The following is an 18,144-nucleotide window of genomic DNA, read 5'->3' on the forward strand; positions in this document are numbered from 1 at the left end:
TTTTACTTCTCGAGTTTGCACTGCAATGCATGTATATTCCAGGGTGAAATGTTTTCCTTTCTTTCCCATCGTTCACTGCCTTGATCTTAGAGAGTCAAGTTTTTTGTTTTTTGTTTGTTTTTAGTACTCTAAATGAAAAGTTACAGAGGCCCAAAGGCTGTTTTGTGGTGGTTGTTTTTCCTAGTTGCTGTGAAGGAGGGGGGATTTTAGGTCGTTTTTATTTCACAAACAAGCACCTCGGGTTTAGGTGTTCCTCCTCTAGAAGAGGAACTATTTGCATCACAATCTTATATTTTTTATGATCGCCTCACCTGGAGGGAATTGCCCTACAAGCATGGAGATTTTCAAACTGTGGAAGTTGGCTGAAGTTCCAAATGAATAGTTAATTCTTACCAAGAGGCAGTTACCTCTCCTCTGGTACAGGCTCACCTAATAAATTTCCGTTCTCTGAAAACCTTGACAGCGAAAGAAACTACTGCTTTACATCTAGTCCTGCCATCATCTATAGGGTTTCTGAGCACTCAGTTATTTTTCTTAAGGATCTGCTTTTAATTTCTATGTTTTCATTGCTTTGTCCATTTGAGCCATCTATTTAAAAAAAATCTTCTACATATCATGGGAAAAATTCCGTTTAAGTGCTTTACATTTTTCCCAATTAAGTTTCAGAATCTGTTAGGACTTTTAGTTTCATTTTTTTAAGTACACATGGACGTTAAAAATAGCATGGAAACTAAACCAAGACTGATAAGATGTTGTAAACAGTGTATTTGATGGCTTTGATTTTAATTCTTCCTAGCCAAGGAAGTTGGACTTTAACTTTCCATCCATGTTTGCATCATTAGACGTCAAATATTGGCAGAATGGCCAGTCACGATTAGAGTCATTTTAACGTTTAGTAGCTGACCTGTCAGTTGAATACTTCTCTTCTGGAAAGGTGGGGTGAGGTGGAGGACAACAATGTTATTTGTCAGTTAATGTTGTGATACAAGCTGCAGTGGGACTGGTTTTCTCCTGAGGTGATTTTACATCTTTTCATCGCACAGCCTGAAAGAAAAAATTAGTCAGGCCAAAGAAAAAATTAGTCAGGCCAAACAAATAGTCCCCTTTCAACTTTTGCCATGTTGCTATTACAAGCAACTAAATCCAATGCCAACTGCTGAGATATGAAACAGGATAAAATATAATAATCTCTTCCTGTTTATCATTAAATGAAAGTCCTATGATTGATTCTTTCAAAATGCACCAACAGTCCTTGATATGTAACATTTCATAAGTTGGACGTCAATTTTCACCATTTCTTTAAAAGTCTTATATGTCAGGACAGATTTAATCTAGATTCTAAGATATACATTACCATTTACCCATTCTTGTATGTAATCTCATGCTTTATGCCTACTGTATACATTATTAGGATCTGGGCAGAGAAATGATTTATAAAAGACAAAGCAAAGCATGGTGCCTGACCTCAAACAGTTCTCAGAATAGAAAACATGAGTGCCTATATATCACCAGGCAGAATATGCTGTGTTTAGGAGCCTCACACAGACATTGGACCAATAATGCACTGATGCCATTGTCAACATGTTTTCACTCAAGCCCATCATGAGTTCATTTATATAGAGTTTGGATTTTTCATCCCACCCGCCATCATTTAACCTCCAAAGTTTGGTGTGTTTATAATGGACTTTTCCCCTGTAAGTATTTTCAGAGTTACTCATGACTTATTCCTGTGATTCATGCTTTAATTATACCTGCTAGTCAGGCTTTCTCATATGCCACATTAACCCAGACGCTTAAGAGACACCAGAAATGGTTTTGCTTTAAGGTGACTTACAGTCAGTTTTGAACTGACTGCAGTTGTTTTCATGTTTTATTTCCCTACCATAATGATAAAAACAGATTCTTTCTTAATTAAAAAAAAAAAAGAGTGTCCTTATCTGCAAGCTCTTTTGCATAGGAAATTTTAATGGACTGAAATGTAGCCTCTCCAAAATGTGGCCCTGTGAACTGCATGGTGAGTTTCACAAACCCTGCTGGCTGACATACACATTGGCATGGTTACTGGCTCAGAGAAATGGCTGTTTGCTTAATCCTGAAATGGGGTATGTGGGCTTTGCTTCTTTGTTTATTTTAAAGAGAAAAATGATGAAGTAAGGATAGTAAACTAATATATATTTGTAAATCTACCTAAAACATTGTTGTTGACCTATATTATGTCAGGCAATTAAGCCTGGTGCTTAATTTGTACTTAGTAAGTGAAACTGTTGGGTTATTATTAATTCTAATTAGTTTTGTAGACATAGGCCTCCTAGACTAAGATATTCTCAGGCTAAATTCATGGCTTAGTAAGAGATGATGAAATAGAAGGGGAATGCACCCAAGAAGACTAAATGCACCCTCAGCCCTCTGCATGTTCCTGTTTGTATTCACATCTGGGTATTATCCTTTCTCAAAGCATACTCCTTGGAAATGGGTTTATATCATTCCAGTTCAACTTTATGTCAGGTCTAGAAAAACAACATTCACTCCAAATGTGCAAAATACATGATTCAATTTTTAACATTATTTTCTGTTGTGGTTTTATATATATATATATATACACACATGTATATATATATAAACATACACACATATATACACATAAAATTCACCATTTTATTTACTTTAAGTGTACATTTCTGTGGCATTAAGTACATTCACATTGTTGTGCAACCATCACCAGCAACCAGCTCCTAAACATTTTCATCTTCTCCAGCTGAAACTTGTTATTCAACAACTTTCCATGCCCTACTTTCCTCAGCCCCTGGTCAACACCATTTTACTTTCTGTCTCTATGAATTTGACTTCTAAGTACCTTATATAAGCGAAAATAACACAATATTTGTCTTTTGTGTCTGGCTTATTTCACTTAGATAATTTCACTGTTAATTAGAGAAGCAAGGAAGACAAGACTCAGTGGGGCTGTGGAAGCAGCAAAGTCAAGACCACCAACTAAGGAAGCAGAAATAACTGCAGATGGTAGAGTCTGTCTCACATAATAGTATGACTTCTAAAATTCCCTTCTAGAATTAAGATTTTATGATAATGACAGATTTCTAAAGAACAGGCTAGAGGAAAAGAACAAAATTCTAATATGAACTCACCATTATCATGAACTAACTACGTTTACCAGGGAAAAGATACAGGGAGAGAAACAGAAAGAGAGACATGGGAGTGGGGGGAGAAACTGACCACTACTTTAGGGAGATTTTTTGGTTTGGGTTTTTTCTTTCTTTGTGTTTTGGGGTCTTTTCGTAAAGATTTCAATTTCCATTGAGTATTGCCCCCTTGTGGCAAACCATGATGTTTGCTGACAAAAATTAACAAAATCATAAAAAGAGCAAACGTTAAAGGGATAAAAATGTACTGTGCACCTCCGTGTATTGAGTTTGATCAGAAGAATGAATTTATGTATCGCAGAGTGCTTACGTGTGTCACCTCATCTAAACTTCTCCACGAGCCTCTGAGATAGGTATTGTCCGCGGACTGATAGCCTCACTTTTGCCCTCCACTCTTCAAGGAAGACTTCCCTGGTGGCTCAGATGGTAAAGCATCTGTCTACAATGTGGGAGACCCAAGTTCGATCCCTGGGTTGGGAAGATCCGCTGGAGAAGGAAATGGCAATCCACTCCAGTACTATTGCCTGGAAAATCCCATGAACAGAAGAGCCTGGTAGGCTACAGTTCATGGGGTCGCAAAGAGTCAGACACGACTGAGCGACTTCACTTGCGTACTTCAAGGAAGAGGAACCAGAGATCAAATTGCCAACATCCACTGGAACACAGAAAAAGCAAGAGATTTCCAGAAAAACGTCTGCTTCAGCTTCATTAACTATGCTAAAGCCTTTGACTGTCTGGATCACAATAAACTGGAAAATTCTTAAAGAGATGGAAATACAAAACTGCCTTACCTGTATCCTGAGAAATATGTACGCAGGTCAAGAAGAAACAGTTAGAACAGAACATGAAACAATGGACTGGTTCAATATTGGGAAAGTAGTACATCAAGGCTGTATATTGTCATCATGCTTATTTAACTTATATGCAGAGTACAACATGCAAAATGCCAGGCTGGATGAAACACAAGCTGGAATCAAGATTGCTGGGAGAAATATCAATAATCTCAGATATGCAGATGACACCACCCTTCTGGCAGAAAGCAAAGAGGAACAAAAGAGCCTCTTGATGAAAGTGAAAGAAGAGAGTGAAAAAGCTGGCTTAAAACTCAACATTCAAAAATCTAAGATCATCTAGTCCCATTACTTCATGGCAAATAGATGGGGAAAAAATGGAAACAGTGACAGGCTTGATTTCTTTGTCTCCAAACTCACTGTGGATGGTGACTGAAGTCATGAACGTAAAAGACACTTGTTCCTTGGAAGAAAAGTTATGACCAACCTAGACAGTATATTGTGAAGTAAAATAAAAAATAAAAATAAAAAAAAATTTGTAAAGATGGAAAAAAAAAAAAACAGAGACATTACTTTGCCTTGCTGACAAAAGTCCATCTAGTAAAAGCTATGGTTTTTCCACTAGTCATGTATGGATTTGAGAGTTGGACCATAAAGAAGGTTGAGTGCTAAAGAATTGATACTTTCAAACTTCGGTGTTGGAGAAGACTGTTAAGAGTCACTTGGACTGCAAGGAAATCCAACCAGTTAACCCTAAATGAAATCAGTCCTGAGTATTCATTGGAAAGACTGATGCTGAAGCTGCAGCTCCAATACTTTGGCCACCTGATGCAAAGAGCCAACTCATTAGAAAAGACCTTGATACTGGAAGAGATTGAAGGCAGGAGGAGAAGTGGATGACAGAAGATGAGATGGTTGGATGGCATCACCGATTCAATGGACATGAGTTTGAGCAAGCTCTGGGAGATGGTAAAGGACAGGGAAGCCTGGTGTGCTACAGTCCATGGGGTTGCAAAGAGGTGGACATGACTGAGCAACTGAACAACTTCCCCAGTAGCATATTGGACACCTTCTGATCTGGGGGGCTTAATTTCCAGTATAATATCTTTTTGCCTTTTCATATTGTTCATGTGGTTCTTGTGGCGAGAATAATGGAGTGGGTTGCCATTTCCTCCCCCAGTGGACTAGGTTTTGTCAGAACTCTTTACTGTGCCCCTCCTATCTTGGGTGGTCCTGCATGGCATGGCTCATAGCTTCAATGAGCTATGTAAACCCGTTTGACCTGATAAAGCTTGATCCATTAAGTGTCAAAATTGGCAAAGAAGTACAACAAGGCTGAATAATGTTACCCTGCTTATTTAACTTATATACAGGAGAATGCTGGGCTGGATGAATCACAAGCTGGAATCAAGATTGCCAGGAGAAATATCAACAACCTCAGATATGCAGGTGATACCACTCTAATGACAGAAAGTGAAAAGGAACTAAAGAGCCTCTTGATGAAGGTGAAAGAGGAGAGTGAAAAAGTTGGCTTAAAACTCAACATTCAAAAAATGAAGATCATGGCAACAAGTCCCATCACTTCATAGCAAGTGTGTGTGTATGCTTAGTCACACAAATGTGTCTGACTCTTTGTGATCCCTTGGACGATAGCCCACCAGACTCCTCTGTTCATGGGATTCTCCAGGAAAGAATACTAGAATGGGTAGCTCATTGAAAATATAAAGGGAAAAAGTGGACGCAGTGACAGATTTTATTTTGTTTGGGCTCCAAAATCACTGCAGATGATGACTGCAGCCACACTCTGGGAAGAAAGCTATGACAAACTTAGATGATGTTTTAAACAGCAGAGACATCACTTTGTTGACAAAGATCCATACAGTCAAAGCTATGGTTTTTTCAACAGTTATGTGTGGATATCTTCTTTATGGAAGAAAAGCTGAAGAATTGATACGATGCTTTCAAATTGTGGTGCTGGAGAAGACTCTTGAGAGTCCCTTGGACAGCAAGGAGATCAAAGCAGTCAATCCTAAAGGGAATCAACCCTGAAAATTCATTGGAAGGACCCATGCTGAAGTTTCAATAGTGTGGCCACCTGATGTAAAGAGGTGACTCACTGGAAAAGACCCTGATGCTGGGAAAGATTGAAGGCAAAAGGAAAAGAGGAAAGCAGAGGATGAGCTGGTTGGATGGCATCACTGACTCAATGGACAGGAATCTGAACAAACTCCAGGAGATAGTGGATGACAGAAAAGCCTAGCATGCTGCAGTCCATGGGGTTGAAGAGAGTCGGACACAACTTAGCAACTGAACAACAACAGCAAGTCTCATTTTTTATAGGTGGAGAAATCTTGACTAAAAGCGGTGAAATAGCTAGAAGGTACTGGAATTGGGATTTCAACCCAAGGTCCATGCTTTAAAGAACCAAATGGCCTCAACAGAAAGTTTTGGTATCAGTTATATGGCTGTCCTCTCATAGATGCTGAGAATGCAAGGGTAAGCATAAACTCACCTCATACCTGCTCTAGAGAATTATAGTAGAGACGTTAGTCACATGGTTGCATAAAGGCCATTTGTTAGCAATGTTACTTAGGCAAATTTACCTGTCAGGCTTTCTGTGTCCCCTAAATATAAAATCAGCAGTGAAAGTGGTTATTTCGAGCGCTTGCAACAGGCTAGTCACCGCCCTAACCACTTTGCATTCACTGTTTCACTTAGATTCCTTTGCATCCACTGTTTGACCTAGGTCCCTTTTAGCTCTGTATCAGAGACACCGGCTGTGCCTGAGAGTTAAGATGGGGAATCTCCTCCACGCTTTCAAAAAGAATAAACTATGAGTAGAGTATTTCGGAGAAGGCAATGGCACCCCACTCCAGTACTCTTGCCTGGAAAATCCCATGGACGCAGTAGCCTGGTAGGCTGCAGTCCACGAGGCCGCTAAGAGTCAGACACGACTGAGCGACTTCACTTTGACTTTTTACTTTCATGCATTGGAGAAGGAAATGGCAACCCACTCCAATATTCTTGCCTGGAGAATCCCAGGGACGGGGGAGCCTGGTGGGCTGCCGTCTACGGGGTCGCACAGAGTCGGACACGACTGAAGCGACTTAGCAGCAGCAGCAGCAGCAGCAGAGTATTTCTGACACTTCATCCATGTGTCCTGAGAGACGTACTGCTACTCAGAGAGAAAGTTCTGAATTTCTTTCACTCTGACTGAAACCTCTCCCGAGGTGGTGGCTCTGGCTTCCACAGCAACCAGCAGACCCAGAGGAAGGCACACAGCAAGCTTCTACTGAGCAGCTGCAGTAGTCCTGACCCACTCAGCCTACCACTCTGCTTTCCACCTCTGGAGGTAAGAATTTTACAGTGAAGATGAGGACACTCAGAAAACTCACAAACAAGCCAACTCCCGGGGATAAGCAGCTCTTTGACTCCCAGACCACACAACTGTGAATATCTCTGTTAGGATGCTTACGATACACATTTGGGATATATAAATTGTATATAGCTTTTCCCACACTGACATCCTCTGTTTGTAGACTCTAAACTTTCAGTCCATCTCTTCTCGTTTGTATCTCTTGCACTCCACACACGAGCAGCCCACAGAGAACACCTAACACACGTTGTGAGTGCTGTACCATCTTCTAAAACTAGTGTCTTGACTTTTCGGGTAGAGCTGCCTGACCAGATCTGTAGGGACATAGATGAAGGGTCCTCCCATTTGGCTCGGAGGGCTCCCTGACCTTGAAAGGCAGCTGGAGTTCATCGTCCGTGCTCGCGGGTCCCCCAGGTCAGCGCTCCCACCGCCCGGCCCAGCCCAGCCCGCTCTAACAGGCCGGGGCGAACGCGGTGAAAAATGCGCAAGCGCGGAAGAAGCTTAGGGAAACTAACTCAGATAAATGAGTCCCACACCCCGCAGGGAGAAGTCATAACTCAATCAGAGTGAAGCATATTAACGAATGTGATAAGAAGGGTAATTGAAAAAGAACAGACCCACCTTCTCCACAGTTTGAGCATTTTAGATGGAAAAAAAGACCAAATCTGCAAGAGAATCTGCAACCTGTGGTCCCAGTGGCAACGAAGTTTATGAGAAAGTGTATGCTATTATTCCTGAAAGTGTGCACTCACTTACATTCTGTCAGAGTGAACTGTATCTGATAATGGAACTAGAAAAATTTACAAAATCATATATGTAATAATGACAAAGTTATTTTCAGAAGGGGTGAGTTCTTATTTTTACACTTCTTAATGAATTCTTTTTCCCCCTCCCGCTGCCAGTTTATAAATTTTTGTTGAGACAGACATGACTTACAGAGATTAGACTTTAGTTTACTAGATAAATAAAAGTCGTCTAACTGGTCTGGATTTCACTTAGTGCTGCAGCACATTTTGCCTTTCTAATCCTTTGCTCTGTGATCTTTTGCAGAATGCTGCAAAGATTTGTGAAGGTCTCTGAACTGTGTTACATTGTAGTGTCAAGTACATCAACATTTACCATGTACTGAAAATCTCTTTGGTATGAGATATATATCTATGGTATATATATATATATATATATAGAGAGAGAGAGAGAGAGAGATGGTTGAAGTGCTCAAACTATCTATCTATCTATCTATCTATCTGTCTATCTATAATAAGGAGAAAGAAGCAAATATGGTAAAATGTGAACAATTTTTGAATACAGGTAGAGAGCATGTAGGTATTTATTATATATACAGCTATAATATATATAATCTATTTATCTATCTATAATATCTATATATAAAACACTTTACTCACTATATGAGAATGATCTCTGTTCGTTTCCAAGGCAAATCATTCAATATCACAGTAATCCAAGTCTATGCCCCACCAGTAATGCTGAAGAAGCTGAAGTTGAACGGGTCTGTGAAGACCTACAAGACCTTTTAGAACTAACACCCAAAATAGATGTCCTTTTCATTATAGGGGTCTGGAATGCAAAAGTAGGAAGTCAAGAAACACCTGGAGGAACAGGCAAATTTGACCTTGGAATGCAGAGTGAAGCAGGGCAAAGAATAATAGAGTTTTGCCAAGAAAATGCACTGGTCATAGCAAACACCCTCTTCCAACAACACAAGAGAAGACTCTACACATGGACATCACCAGATGGTCAACACTGAAATCAGATTGATTATATATTCTTTGCAGCCAAAGATGGAGAAGCTCTATACAGTCAGCAAAAACAAGACCGGGAGCTGACTGTGGCTCAGATCATGAACTCCTTATTGCCAAATTCAGACTGAAACTGAAGAAAGTGAGGAAAACCACTAGACCATTCAGGTATGACCTAAATCAAATCCCTTATGATTATGCAATGGAAGTGAGGAATAGATTTAAGGGCCTAGATCTGATAGATAGAGTGCCTGATGAACTATGGAATGACGTTTGTGACATTGTACAGGAGACAGGGATCAAGACCATCCCCAATGGGAAAGAAATGCAAAAAAGCAAAATGGCTGTCTGGGGAGGCACAAATAACTGTGAAAAGAAGAGAAATGAAAAGCAAAGGAGAAAAGGAAAGATATAAGCATCTGAATGCAGAGTTCCAAAGAATAGCAAGAAGAGATAAGAAAGCCTTCCTTGGTGATCAATGCAAAGAAATAGAAGAAAAGAACAGAATGGGAAAAACTAGAGATCTCTTCAAGAAAATTAGAGATATCAAGGGAACATTACATGCAAAGATGGGCTCGATAAAGGACAGAAATGGTATGGACCTAACAGAAGCAGAGGATATTAAGAAGAGGTGGCAAGAATACACAGAAAGTGAAGTCGCTCAGTTGTGTCCAACTCTTTGCGACCCCGTGGACTGTAGCTTACCAAGCTCCTCCATCCGTGGGATTCTCCAGGCAAGAATACTGGAGTGGGTTGCCATTTCCTTCTCCAGAGGATCTTCCCGACCCAGGGATTGAACCCAGATCTCCCACATTGCGGGTAGATGCTTTAACCTCTGAGCCACCAGGGAAGCTCCAGAAGAACTGTACAAAAAAGATCTTCACAACCAAGGTAATCACGATGGTATGATCACTCACCTAGAGCCAGACATCTTGGAATGTGAAGTCAAGTGGGCCTTAGAAAGCATCACTATGAACAAAGCTAGTGAAGGTGATGGAATTCCAGTTGAGCTATTTCAAATCCTGAAAGATGATGCTGTGAAAGTGCTGCACTCAATATGCCAGCAAATTTGGAAAACTCAGCAGTGGCCACAGAGCTGGAAAAGGTCAGTTTTCATTCCAATCCCAAAAAAAGGCAATGCCAAAGAATGCTAAAACTACCACACAATTGTGCTTATCTCACACACTAGTAAAGTAATGCTCAAAATTCTCCAAACCAGGGTTCAGCAATATGTGAACTGTGGACTTCCAGATATTCAAGCTGGTTTTAGAAAAGGCAGAGGAACCAGAGATCAAATTGCCAACATCCACTGGATCATTGAAAAAGCAAGAGAGTTTCAGAAAAACATCTATTTCTGCTTTATTTGACTATGCCAAAGCCTTTGACTGTGTAGATCACAATAAACTGTGGAAAGTTCTTCAAGAGATGGGAATACCAAACCACCTGATCTGCCTCTTGAGAAACCTAATGCAGGTCAGGAAGCAGTAGTTAGAACTGGACATGGAACAGCAGACTGGTTCCAAATAGGAAAAGGAGTACGTCAAGGCTGTATATTGTCACCCTGCTTATTAAACTTATATGCAGAGTACATCATGAGAAACACTGGACTGGAAGAAGCGCAAGCTGGAATCAAGATTGACGGGAGAAATATCAGTAACCTCAGATATGCAGATGACACCACCCTTATGGCAGAAAGTGAAGAGGAACTGAAAAGCCTCTTGATGAAAGTGAAAGAGGAGAGTGAAAAAGTTGGCTTAAAGCTCAGCATTCAGAAAACAAAGATCATGGCATCTGGTCCCATTACTTCATGGGAAATAGATGGGGAAACAGTGGAAACAGTGTCAGACTTTATTTTGGGGGGCTCCAAAATCACTGCAGATGGTGACTGCAGCCGTGAAATTAAAAGACACTTAAGGAAAGTTAGGTGTCTTTTAAGTTAATTAAAAGACCCTTGGAAGAAAAGTTATGACCAACCTAGATAGCATATTCAAAAGCAGAGACATTACTTGCCAACAAAGGTCCGTCTAGTCAAGGCTATGGTTTTTCCAGGGGTCATGTATCAATGTGAGTGTTGGACTGTGAAGAAAGCTGAGTGCTGAAGGATTGATGCTTTTGAACTGTGGTGTTGGAGAAAGCTCTTGAGAGTCCCTTGGACTGCAAGGAGATCCAACCTGTCCATTCTGAAGGAGATCAGTCCTGGGTGTTCTTTGGAAGGAATGATGCTAAAGCTGAAACTCCAGTACTTTGGCCACCTCATGTGAAGAGTTGACTCATTGGAAAAGACTCTGATGCTGGGAGGGATTGGGGTAGGAGGAAAAGGGGACAACCGAGGATGAGATGGCTGGATGGCATCACCAACTCGATGGACGTGAGTTTGAGTGAACTCCAGGAGTTGGTGATGGACAGGGAGGCCTGGCATGCTGTGATTTGTGGGGTCGCAAAGAGTCAGACATGACTGAGTGACTGAACTGAACTGAACTCACTATATATAACAGAAAGTAAAAAGTTATACTTCTTCATAATATACAGATACTATAAATAAATTATATATATTATAACTATATGTATAATGCTACATGCTCTCTACCTATATTCAAAGAATGTTCACATTTTGCCATATTTGTTTCCCTGTCCTAATTTTACATATATATAGATAGTTTGAGCACTTCAACCAACTGTGTGTGTATATATATATATAGTGTTATTTTCTCAACTTTTTGTATGTTTGAAAATTTTTATAATATAATAGATATCTATATATAAATAGATATAACAATATAATGTATACATATATTTTTCTGAAAGATTTAAAGTAAATATTAGATATCTTGACACAGAATGAAGACATTCTCCAAATGACTAAAACGTAAATAAAATTAATATATTATTAAAAAATCATCAAATATCCCATTGTTCCATGAATATTCTCTATAGCTTAGAAAAAAACACATAAAACAAAACAGGATCTAACCAGTGTTCCAAACTGAGTCATAATCAACAGCCCATATAGCCACAAAATACTATTTTGGAGGACAGAAAACAAGCTCATCAATTATCATTCCACTAATTCACAATTTGAAATAACTGAGCCTAGATTATATGAGGTTTCCCTTCTCTCTGTCCAGGAGAAACTGTTTGCTAATCATTGGCTATTCAAATTAGTGGAATAAGACTGTGTTGAAGCGAACCATGTCAAAATCCCTAAGCCCCTGAATTTGTCACTAAGGGTTTCTGGGAGAGGACTGCCCAGGGAAAGAGAATGCTACACAGAATATCCTGTCTGTCATAGAGTGTGTGATCAGTAAATATTTTTTGACTAAATTAATAAATGAAATACTGTGGTGGACAGAAGACAAACTGAATCAAAATTGCATGAGAACTGGTTAGAAATATAAAATTCTCATGTCTGTCTATGAAATCAGAATCTCCTGGTGAGATCTAACATCTGTGTTTTAACAAAATCTCCAGTTAATATTGATGCTGGCTAGAATTTGAGCATCAGTATTAGCTGGAGGATTGATGCTGGCTAAAGCTTGAGAGGGAACCTAGGTGGCACCATGGTAAAGAATCCTCCTGCTGATGCAGGAGACACAGGAGATGCAGGTTCATGAGTCTGGGTCAGGAAGGCCCCCTGGAGAATGAAATGGCAACCCACTCCAGTATTCTTGCCTGGGAAATCCCAAGGACACAGGAGCCTGGTGAGCTGCAGTCCATGGGGCCACAAAGAGTCGGACATGACTGAACACACACACACACACACACACACACACAGAAATTTGAGAATAGCTGATCTGGAACTATTCCTGGTAGGCATAAGGTGGCAGAGAAGTCTTAGAAAACAGAGTGGAGGATGTAGCCTTAGGAGAAAAGATAAACGAAATGACAAGCAGATGTTTAAAGATGCCAATATCTTCTGCACTCAGGGCCTTTCCTGGTAGCTGACAGTAAAGAAGCCAAGTTTCAGTGACATTGTTTATAGCTAATGATCATACTTCACTCTCACTGTTGATGTGAGTTTGTGGTACACTTGCAGGTAGTTTTTATTTGCAGAAAAGTTGATCAGAGTGTTTTACTTCTTAATTTTAATAACTGACACTATTAAAATTATAGGGATACCTTGTTTTACTGTATTTATTACTTCTCACAGATAATGCATTTTTTACAATTGGAAGGTTTGTGGCAACCCTGAATTGAGCAAGTTTGTCAGTGGCATTTTTGTAGCCTTTTCTCACTGAGTGTCTCTATGTCACATTTTGGTAATTCTCACAATATTTCAAGCCCTCCACAAGCAAAAGGATTACAACTCTCTGAAGGCTCAGAGGATGGTTAACATTTTTAACAATACAGTAATTTTTATTTAAAGTATATACATTGTTTTTTGCTACAATGCTACTGCACACTTAGTAGACTATAGTATGTTATAAACATAATTTTTATATGCACTGAGAAACAAAAATTTGTGTGGCTTTCTTTTTTGTGATATTTACTTTATTGCAATGGTCTGAAGGTGTGCTTGGACGATTTATTTTTAAAAACTGGTTTTGTCATGGGCTTCTGAGTTAAAATTGCAATTGGCATTATTCTACTTGTAAGTATAGCAAATGTTAGCAATCATTCTTAAGGAAACTTTGAATAATGTTTGATTTCATTTACAAATGTAAACAACTTTCTAATTAACATCAATTTAATGGACCAACATTTAAACATTTAATGTTCATTTTTCCCTGTTTAGATCTTCAGTCTTCTACCTAAACAAAATCTTTCTGAATCTGAACAGTTGTATAAATTTAGTACCATAAACTTAAAAATGGCTGATCACAAGTTCTCCTAAATATCCTAGTATTTTCATGAAATTTTTAAAATTTCAGTGCAACTTAGTTAAACTTTCTAAAATTAAGTTATTTTTAAAAAACAAATTCTCATAAACATTACTGGTATATAAAATATCAAACTGCATTTACCTGAAAATTTAATGCTACAGTTTTCATTCTTTTAAATCTTTCTCAATGTACGAAATTTTAAATTGCCTTGGGGTTAAAATATGGCAACCCACTCCAGTATTCTTGCTTGGAAAATTCCATGGACAGAGGAGCCTGGTGAGCTACAGTCCCTCTGCCGGCCCACAGAGCCGGACATGACTGAGCAACTAAGCGCACGCACACACACACCCACCCACCCATACACACACACACACACACACACACACACACACATACACACACACACTCTAATTGAGGAGAAGCATGGAGACAACATGAGGAAGTACTTTGGACGAGGGGTAGATGCAGCACTGTGAGCCAAGGGAACCCTGCAGGTGTTTTAAGTTATTCCAAAAAAAAAAGGACAGGAACCCCCTCTAGGGACTCACAGCCTACTGTGTGAAGAAGAAGTCTCCCTATGAACCATTAAGCACTGATACACCTGCCATAACATCCAGCTGGGTTCCACTTGTTCTGGAGGAGAGGCCGAAAAGGCACAGAAAAAAATGGGACTAGGCAGGAAAGACAGACATAGTTGCCTGACAGGATGAGCTTCTTTTCCTGGTCCAGTCCCTTCCCTTGGGAGAAAATTTAGTTAAGATGGGGAAGGGACAGGCTTCATTTCCACAATGACTCTCTGGATTATGTTTAAGGGCAGTATCAGCATGAAACAGGTATGCTGGCATATTGTCTCGTAGGTGCTTTACTCAAAGAGTAGACAGATGGCCCAAGCCCTGAATGACCTGACCTGACTTTTCTTTCATGCTAGAGATGAAGTCAGTGGAAGAGGGAAAGAAAATATTGAGAGAGTGCATTTGACAAGGGTGGGAGAGCAGAGAGCAGCGACTTCCAAGACATCTTTGCCGCTTAGGTGGACTTTAGGTGACTGAGGGTGACAGAACAGGAAAAGAGAAGAATGGCCGTGCATCTTTCTTAAAAGCCATGTGCACCTGTTGGTGAGCTTTTGTTTCTGGTAATAGCTTCTTTCTGCCCTTCTAGAGAGTTTGTAGTGGCTGATGTGAGAAATGCTGGGCTGGAAGAAGCACAAACTGGAATCAAGATTGCCAGGAGAAATATCAATAACCTCAGATCTGCAGATGACACCACCCTTATGGCAGAAAGTGAAGAGGAACTAAAAAGCCTCTTGATGAAAGTGAAAGAGGAGAGTGAAAAAGTTGGCTTAAAGCTCAACATTCAGAAAATCAAGATCATGGCATCTGGTCCCATCACTTCATGGGAAATAGATGGGGAAACAGTGGAAACAGTGTCAGACTTTGTTTTGGGGGGCTCCAAAATCACTGCAGATGGTGATTGCAGCCATGAAATTAAAAGATGCTTACACCTTGCAAGAAAAGTTATGACCAACCTAGATAGCATATTGAAAAGCAGAGACATTACTTTGCCAGCAAAGGTCAATCTAGTCAAGGCTATGGTTTCTCCAGGGGTCATGTATGGATGTGAGAGTTGGACTGTGAAGAAAGCTGAGCGCTGAAGAATTGATGCATTTGAACTGTGGTGTTGGAGAAGACTCTTGAAAGTCTCTTGGACTGCAAGGAAATCCAACCAGTCCATTCTAAAGGAAATCAGCCCTGGGTGTTCTCTGGAAGGAATGATGCTAAAGCTGAAACTCCAGTACTTTGGCCACCTCACATGAAGAGTTAACTCATTGGAAAAGACTCTGATGCTGGGAGGGATTGGGGGCAGGAGGAGAAGGGAACAACAGAGGATGAGATGGCTGGATGGCATTACTGACTCGATGGACATGAGTCTGAGTGAACTCTGGGAGTTGGTGATTTACAGGGAGGCCTGGCGTGCTGTGATTCATGGGGTCGCAGAGTCAGACACGACTGAGCGACTGAACTGAACTGAACTGAACTGAACTGATGTATGAACAAAGGAGATTACTACTTTGTACAAAGAAGACAGCTAATGATGAACCTTCTCTAAAGCAGGGAAAAGTGTTACATAATTTTTTTTTTCTCAAATAAGAAAAGACCTCACAGTTCTAAGCCATTTCAGGACATTCAAAAATGAGAAAAACAACTGGTAGCTAAATCCTTTCTTTAAAAATGCCTTTATTCTTGTTAATGTAGGAGTCAAGACCCTTAGCTGTGACAATATGGAAAGAATCATAATTATGTCCAAGAGTGTAGAACTAAAGTAGATTTAGTGGGAGTCCATTTTAATATGTAGATTATATGGGAGCAAGGCAATAATTTAAAGTTCAACCTCTTCTCCATAAATTATTTCCTGATAATTCTGCTTGCAATAGCTTTCACCTCTCTCAAACCTACATGTCCAGGCAGATTCTTTGTCACAGCTGCTCACTGGACATCTCCGCAGTGGATATTCCAAAGTTTCCTCAAAACCAGTAAGTACATTTTGCTATGTTGAATCCTTTTTCCTAAACCTGCCCTTGGAATTGCTTTTCCTGCCTTAGTTGGCTGAGAAAACATTTTGACATGCTATCAGTCACCAAGTTGCCTCCTTGCTATCTCTGGTGCCCGCCCTCCCTTCAGCCCCAGCTTCTGTGCTAGGTCAGCCCTCATTGCCGGGGCAATTAAAGTAAGCCCTTAGCTTGTCTCCATGGCTCCAGCCAGCCGTCCTCTAATCCATGATTGCAGCCCAAGTAATCTTTCGAAAAAAGCAAATCCCATCATTCACTCCAGGGCTTAAAGTCCTTCAGTGGCTCCTCATTGATTAACAGATAGAGTCCAAATTCCTTAATTTGCCACACCAGGCCAATCTTATTGACTGTCATTATCTTTTAACCCTGTAAATACATTTCAGTCAAGCTGGATTTCGTGCTTTTTTAAATTTTATTTTTATTTTTGACCGTGCTAGGCCTTCATTGCTGCACACAGGCTTCCTCTTGCAGGGGCTACTCTTCTTGCGAGAGTGTCTCTGTTGTAGAGCACAGCCTTTAGTAGTTGCTGCACGCAGGCTCTAGAGTACAGGCTCCATAGCTGTGGGGCACTCGTTCAGTTGCTCTGTGAATTTGGAATGTTCCTGGACTGAGGATTGAACCTGTGTCCCCTGCATTGGCAGGTGGATTTCTTAACCAACGGACCACCAGGGGAGTCCTATGGATTTGTTTAAATTCCACTCATGGACTAGCAAGAGAGACCCTCAGGAGGTCAAGAGGTCCCTATGAGAAGTTTTCTATTTCGTGTTTTAATTCTGATCATTATCTTCAAAAACAATATAAGCACGTTTTGAATCATCTAGAGTAGTGCTTTTCAAACTTTAATGTGTCCAGGAATCACCTGGAGGTCTCATAAAGGGGCTGACTTTGAGTCAGTAAGTACTGTGTGGCCCAAGGCAGTTCTAATAAGCTCCCAGGTGATGCCAATGTTGCTACACTGTGGACCATATTTTGAGTAATAATGGTCTAGAATGATCACTTTCTAATTGAGTACTTTCTAAAATTGCCTTCTTGTTATTGATTAATGAATAAAGAAGAAAAGCAGATTTAATATTTTTAATGACATATTCATTACAAATGAAGACCAAGTGATGTTGCAACTTATATAAAGATCTAGCAATGGTTCTAGTTAAAAAAAAAAAGATGGAAGAACTGAATCACCATTTTATACAGAATAGGGTATAGGCATGTCAATCTCAAGTCACAACAATTAAGACGACTCTGTCACAGTAAAAAGTATTACTTATACCATTTGATTGATATTTAGAATGATATTACATTTGTATTTTTCTTTATAATTATATAATATCTATAAACATTAGGGTTTATACTTAGTTTTATGTCTACACCTAAGAGAAAAAACAATTTGACTTTAGGGTACAATAGGAATTTTATGAGTTCTACATATTGTTCAAGTTTGAGAAACACTGGACTAAGCCAAGTCATACCTCTTTGCCTTTGTTCTTGCTGTCGCCTCTGCCTGGAATCCCTCCTTAATCCCTTCCCAACCTTGCCACCCTTCCATGTCCATTTAGCAAACAGCTACTTTTCCTTTTGGCTCTTTTTCAGAAACCTGTGATCAGTGTCGTATTACAGCTGTGCCTTATTTTCATCTCTTTCACAACCTCTCTGACACACTGCTGCACATTTAGTTGCAA

This window comes from Capricornis sumatraensis, chromosome 16, assembly GCF_032405125.1.
Source record: "Capricornis sumatraensis isolate serow.1 chromosome 16, serow.2, whole genome shotgun sequence".
In the NCBI taxonomy this organism is placed as follows: domain Eukaryota; kingdom Metazoa; phylum Chordata; class Mammalia; order Artiodactyla; family Bovidae; genus Capricornis; species Capricornis sumatraensis.